Here is a 7,328-nt window from a genome sequence, read left to right on the forward strand (position 1 = left end):
AGGGAAAACGAGCACGTGCACTGTCAGAATATCTGCAGAAATCGTAGGAAAAAAAAAAAAGCTCTTATAAATGGCACTTCCCTCTTCCACCTCGCCCCGGAAAATTCCTCCTCTTGTTTTTACTATTCACTACATTTCCTTCTTTTATTCCTTTTTCTGATCTTGTCCTTTTGTTCCCCTTCCCTCCTCAGATGCTTCCCTTTCCTCCTCACAGTGGGAGGCTGCTGGCAGCCAGGGACGGAGAGCCACGGCTGCAGGCCGGCGTGGGGCTTGCCGGCAGGTAAGCCACTGCTGGCCAGGGACACCAGCGCCACAGGAGAAGGAAGAGGGGAGCCCACAGTTTGCTGCCATGTACGTACAGGGCCTGTCTCACTCCTGCCTTTGGGGACAGGGTGGGGATGAAGCCCCTGCATGTGGCGCTGGGATCTTTCTGTGCCTGCCTTGCTCAGGACTGAGGGGAAGGAGGAGGTAGAGGTGAGATGGCGAGTGTGTTCTCAGGTGAGGATGGGGGCTACCAGCCACCCCTCTCGGCCATGCGTGGGCCGGGAAGCGAAGATGTAGGTGCTGGCTGCTACCTACCTGCCATCTCCATCCGGCGGCAAGGGTCCCTCTGGCTGCGGCCACCGCTGCAGGTGGTGATAACCACAAGCTGCCCCACAGAGCGGGGAGGGAGAGGGCTTTTTTGCCTCCCCACACCCAAAATAGTTTTATCTCCCACGAACACGTGGGAGGTGTCGCCGCTCGGCTGCGCTGGCATGGCCTCGCAGGGAACCCGGGATTAGAGGTCACCGCTGGAGGTGGGGGCAGGGGCAGAGTTATTAAACAGCTAAAGATGTAATTCCTCAAAAAGAGTGGTGCATTTGCGGCCATTTAAAAGTGTACGGAAGTATGCCCGTTAATGCCTGCCTTTACTTTCCCCAGACACAGAGCCCGGCTCAGCGGGCGGACGCCGGCGATGGCAGTCGGCCACGTCCCCTCCAGCCCCGCAGGTCTGTCACCTCTCTCCGGGACCGGTTTCTGCTCGTGTCACAGCCCTGTCCTCCGGATGGCAACTACGGGAGAAAGTGCAGTACGTGCCTTGATTTTGCTGACTTTGCTCCGGCCACCCTCGATGGCTCCGGTATCGGCGATAAGCGGGAGCCCGAGGTGGGGCTCCGGGATGCGGGGCGGGTTAGAGCCCACGGGAAAGTTTCCCCGCCGGCCCCGGGTGTGCGGTAGCGGCCGTGCCGGCGGGGTGCGACCCGGCGTGGGGAACCGCGTACGCCCCATCTCCGGGCGAAACCCTCCTCAGCGGTCGCCGTCCCATCCCAGCCCCGCGGCCCCGGCCAGGGTCAAAACCGGAGGGCACACGCCTCTTCCCCCGGGGCCTCCCTCTCCCCCGAGGCCTCCTTCTCCGCAGGGCCTCCCTCTCTCCGCGGGCCGGGTTGCCGGGGCCGCCCGGACCCCGTCCGTCCCTCCATCCCCCCGCCCCCGCCCCGTCGGCGGCGCCCGCAACGGGCGGCGCCCGCCCGCACCTCAGCCAGGGCGGCGGCGGGGGCAGCTGCCGGCAGGGGGCGCTCTGGTTCCGGGAACGCGCCGCCGCTCCGGCCGCGTCCCGCTCACCGGCCCCCCTCGCCGCGCCGCCACCGCCGCCCCACGGGGACAGGGACAGGGACAGGGACGGGGACGGGGACGGGCGGCTGCCCCGGGCGCTCGGCAGGTACCGCGGGTTCGCACAGCAGCGAGGGGAGCCAAGAGGTTACGACTTCCAGGGCAGAGCCGGGCCTGAGGGGCCCGCACCGTGGTGGCGCCCCGCGGCAGGTGCGGCGCGGCCCGGCCGGGACACCCCGATCGCGCCCGCCACAAGTGTCCCCGGGAGGCGGCGGGACTCGCAGCCGCCCCGCTGGGCGGAGGGGCCGCCCGCCGCCCCCCCCCAACCTCCCGGTCCCCGGCAGAAGTTGGTGACAAACGCGTTGTCCCCGCGGCCGGCGGTTTGCTTTGTGCGGTTGTCAGCACTTTGGGGGACACCCCTGCCTCTGGGCTGCTGCCGGACGGCGATTTTTCCCCCTTTTTTTTTTTTTTTTTTCCTTATTGCTGAAGAGGTTGTTCTAAACATGGGGAAAAGAAGAAAAGCCGTTGTAATTTTTACAAAGGTTTTTTAGAACGTACAGTTTAAATGACAGTCGAAAAACATTGGTTTGGGTTTTTTGTTTTGTTTTTTTTTTTGTTGTTGTTTTTTTTTTTTTTTCTTTTTTGGTAATTGGTGAGTTTCTTAGTATTCAGGTTGGTGCTCTTTCTTCAGTACAGATACATATTCCAAAAAGATACTTGATTTCTTTGACCATGTCTTTGATCGTAGTTTATAATTACTACCGATATACCCTTGTGTTTGTATGTATCTTTTGAGAATCAATAGCAAAAATTGTTTTTATTAAAAGCCTTCCAAAACAGAGATTAAAAAAAGAGAGAGGAAAATATGATAACCTAGCAGCCAAAGCACGCTTTCCTCTTATATATGATCTGAACATTTTGGACCAAATCCTTAGCAATACAAATCGCCATAGTGAACCTCACTGATTTACCTCAGTTGAAGATCTAATTGCAGTGCACAACATACTCAGAATATGTAAAAGATATTCCAGAGACACAAAAAAAAGCATGGTTTCGCATTTCAAGAAAAATCAAACTAAGCCAGACTAAACCAAAATAAATTCTTCTTCTGTACTGTAGTAATTATCTGTAGTGACTGCAAATTCTTTGTTTCCTGTGCACACAGGCATATTCTTAACCAGAAGCTAGATGTGATGCTTTGAAACGAAAAGTGATTTCTTGTTTGATTTTTTTTTTAAGGGGTGATAGATGTGTGGTTATTTCAGTCTAGGATATGTGAACAAACCTTTAAGAAATTAAATGCATTCTGCTTTGTTATTGCGTGTCCTGAAAAGGCTTTTAATGACTTCACCAATTCAAGTGGCTTTAAAAAATGCAAAGTTTAATAGTCACATTTTTAAAAGTTTTATTTCTATGGTGTTTTACTTGCCTGGTCAAATTTACCCAGTGCAGCATGATGATCGGGCAGCACTTCAGGTAGTGGCTTATCCGTTATTTTAATAGGAGGTCCCCCAGCTCCCCCCTGGAACGAGACATTCTTTAGGAGAAGGGGCAGGTTGCCCACACTCAAAAGCGATCGCCCTGCTGCCTTCCTGCCCTGGGTTTCTTCAGTAATTTCTCTAATGTGTCAAGCGACCTTGTTACAAAATAAATATTCAGAGATGGGGAGGGAGGAGGGGGGAGAAGGTAGGGAAAAAAAATAGGCCTCCCAGTGAGCTATTGATTTGAAATATGAAACATTTTATTGATACAAGAAAAACCCAGACATAAGGAAGCAGTTTGATATTGCACAATATCTGAAAAAAATGGTGTGCATCTGTTTAGCACAATATACTGCATAATGACAGCAATCTTCCCTGTTTGTATCTATTCATCTGATTATACAGCGTAACAATTCTTTTTGCTACACATTTATTTACTAAAGGATTTTTTTTAATGGATAATAAATTAGTAAATCAGATATCATGTTCTTGGGAAAATACATTAGTTGACTCCCTGCACACAAGATAGTTGCAATTCATATTTCATGTGATATTCAGTGATACTTGCATATAGAGATGAAGTTACGTGCTTCCCTTGTGGTGAAGACAAAGGAAGTTTTAAATCACTATTTAGTACTCTTTCATCTAGGCACATGTTATTTTGAAAAGCTTCAGTTTTTAACACTGCAATGCAGCACTGATGTAATGAAGAGCTTTGACTTACTTGAAGTCTAACCCAGTGGCCTTCTTTTGATGCTTTTTCCATAGCTATTTCTGCTGCAGCTTCCTGTCCTTGACCCAACGGTACATTGTGAAGTTCTCCTGAGTCAATGGTAAATTCAAACTTGTTCCCTAAACAGAACAATATACTGTACCACTTCGAGCCAAATAATGGAGTGTTCAAACAAGCATGTGTTCTACACACAGTGTTTAAGTGGCACCACATCGCATGAGTCGCTACAGTAAAAAAAACAGCCCTCAAAAATACGGTTTGGTTAAATCAGGTGCACTAGGATATTGTATTGCTTTCCGGCTAGGTATTCTATATTAGCAAAATACTGCTGTGTCTGAAAAGCAACCCCGAAGTGGAACAATTGATGCCTGCTAATGGAATCCCTACCTTTTGCTTATATAAATATTTAAATGCACGCAGAAGCGGGTATGTTAGAAATGTATGGCTGACTCATTTAAAATAAAAATAAGAAATGAAATTAACATCTCACTGAAGGTAACATTACACACAGGCAACACAGGGGGGTAAAGAGAAGTCCTCGGGCTGGCACTAGGAGGTAGTTTGGTCAGAGGAGGGTTAGCAAGTTGCCAGCATATTTAGGCATTCAGGGGGTCAGATCTGTTGCTGGAGTACACTCATGCAAGGGTGGTGACTTGTGCTAGTAAAATGCAGAAGAGCAGACAGCTACCTCTTATTTCAGAAGGCAGCCGGCATTCACCCGGGCAGCTGTCTGAGTCAAGCACCGTAACTTTCATCAGATAGTATGTGTTCCAGATGTAACGCCGTCTGTGCGTTAACATGTGACAGTGCTCGGCAGTAATGGGAAGGCCTTGTTTATTTCTCCAGTTGTAGTAGTTAGAATATCTAAGACCAGTGGTATCGCTAACTAATTTGGTAGAAATATCTTTTATTTAATGGTAAATGCTCTGTTTTCTTACGATTGTTAGCATTAGGGTCCAGTCCAAACTAATCTAATGGTTCAGAATCGATAGGGGGACCGGTCCAGGAGATAAACAGTACTGGGGAACAGCACCACCTTCTTTGAAAGTTTTTGTGAACACTGGACGCATTTTGTTCCAAGTCACATTCGGGCAAAGTTCCCATAAATTAAGAACTACAGTTGACAGAGCCTTGGGGAAAACAACAGCTAAGGTGTAAGACCCATCTATGGGGCATAATATTTTATCATGACTTCTATTTGGTAGAGATCCAAGTACAACACACGTTAGGGTCACTCACAGTGCAAAAATCTGTCCTTCAAAGGGCTGAGGCTGGTAATGCAAACTGACAGCACAAGTCATCCTGCCCGATCGGCTGTCTCACATCATTATCGGGTTCAGGAGAGAACTTTTTGCTTTTCATTCTTTTAGAAATTTCTCTTTTTCTGGACATTCCAACTCCATCGCTTCTGCTTGTCCTTTCCAGGAGCCTTCAGTGTCTCTCTGCAGGTAACGAAATGTATTCATTGTTGTCCACACTTGAAAAAATACTATGTAGAGCCAGTACATTTGAGCACAAGCATATGGATTTTGAAAATCAATGTAACCAAAGTTTTTGATTTTTAAAAAAACCGGCATGTAGGATCATTATTATAGACATTTTTCTCCATGCAGAGTTAGAGAGAAAATCAGGTAACTGTTGAAACAGTGGTCAATGTAAATTCAGGGATTTCACAAAGCATCAGTTTATTTTTTTGTAGCTAAAAGCTTTAGGGCAGAACAGCTGTGAAATTAATAGCAAAGGTTTGTAATACTTATCAGTGTTTATTTTTGCAAAAGCTTTGGATTTTATTTGTGGCCAAATTCCCTATTTAAAACATTTTTAAAGCTTTTATAACCATGCAATGCAGACTGTGGGTATCATAACCTTAAATCACACACATATAGAAACATTCCTCGTAGTACATGAATCCGTTCTCAGATGATGATTAAGTGTGTCAGCTTGCAAGACCAGCTAAGCCTTCACCAAAATATGGACAAAATTCTAAACATAAGGCTTTTCTGAAATGCCTGCCTTCACAAATGACACGTGGACTTTTGCGTGTAAACCTTTTAGTATGTCAACGAGGCTAGAAACACTGAATTGTTCTGAGAAAGTGTATTAATACAGTATTCCAAGGTCAGTTGAGCTCTGATTTCTGCAGAAGAACAGTTCCTATTAAGAAATTGCCAGATCAAAGGTATATGGTGAAACGCTTGAAATTTTAGAAGTCTGTAAGAGCCAGATCTAAATTTTCCACTGTTGTAGAAACAGAAAGGGAGCGCCGCACCACTATTTATCGCATTGTACAGGGATGTGCTGTGTTCTGTTACTTGGTATTTAATCCAGAAGTGCATTCAGCTATGTATTAGCAGCGAGCACTGAGTTATAAGCCATCAGAGCAGGAAAAGATAGCACAGAAATAAACCGTTGGCTGCAATTGCCCCTTTGAAAAAGAACAGGAATTTTGAGAGGGGAGGGAAGGAGTTTCCTTGTCCCCGGTGGAGTTTATTATTCTCTGGAAACAGGTAAACCAACCCTGGCTCATGAAGATACTTTAGAATAGGAAATGTTTTGCCTTTGAAATGTACCAGATTACATGTCATTTCAAATAGTGTTCGTGGCGAAGATACCCCTGGGACCACCTTACAAGAGCTTTATTTCTTGCCTGCAAATTAGTCAGTTCAAAACACTTCTCCTCTCATCTCTGCCTTCAGCTCTTAATGCCACACACACCATTTGTAAAATAGGGGATAAAAATGAAAAGACCCTGAATACAAAAGTACAATTAAAAAAATAAAACAAAAGACTGTAGAGGCAAGAACAAGACGTGTTTGAACCGACAAGGAAAAGAATGAAATTTTGGTGCATTTTTGGAGGCATTTCAATAAACCCTCTTTTTTTTTTTTCCATTTCAGCGGGGGCTCATTGAAACAGCTATGTTTTCCAAGTGGCAGACAGACAATAGCATCTAAATTATTTTTAAGAAAGCACTCATAGCACTAAGCACCCACTACTACTAAATCCGTCTTAGAGGAGAAGGGTGGAGGAAGAAGAAAGGTCAACAAATGTATCAAGTTCTTTGTGTAATGCCTCACTGACATTTTCCAACTCACTCAGCTGGCTTTTATTTTTTTATTATTTTTTTTTCCAGAATCCTGATAAAATGCAGTAAAGGATTTAAGGTTATCATCTGTCTCTCCCTAACTTCTGACATCTCTTTATAACAAGAAAGAGCCACAGCCAACTGTAACAGGAGGGCAACACAATGAATCCTGGTAAGGCAGGGAAGGGGGGAGGTTCAACTTTGCTGCCCCTTTGCCCCTGTTTCTTCCTCACAGAACAGAAGTGCCATCTGTTCCTAGCCATAACGTGCATGCATTTGATTTCCATTCTGTAATAACTAGCACAGGAAAAAGATTATCGAGTGATCTAAAGCACTATCAGCATTAGCAAGTCTTCCCCATCCAGTGTTTTGTTTGCACCTCCAAAGATCTGCAGATGAAATGGATATGGGCAAGCGCCTTAATTGCCTAGAATTATGC

The 7,328-nt window shown here is 46.2% G+C and overlaps 1 long non-coding RNA gene across 1 annotated transcript; it reads left to right on the plus strand.

Moving 5' to 3' along the window:
• The first annotated feature begins 945 nt into the window (after positions 1–945).
• Positions 946–7,061, plus strand: LOC134518887 (uncharacterized). The gene is made up of 3 exons (XR_010072072.1): positions 946–1,069; positions 3,840–3,904; positions 6,938–7,061. It is a non-coding gene; the product is annotated as an uncharacterized LOC134518887 (long non-coding RNA).
• Positions 7,062–7,328: the final 267 nt, after the last annotated feature.

This window comes from Chroicocephalus ridibundus, chromosome 7 (genome assembly GCF_963924245.1).
Source record: "Chroicocephalus ridibundus chromosome 7, bChrRid1.1, whole genome shotgun sequence".
NCBI lineage: Eukaryota > Metazoa > Chordata > Aves > Charadriiformes > Laridae > Chroicocephalus > Chroicocephalus ridibundus.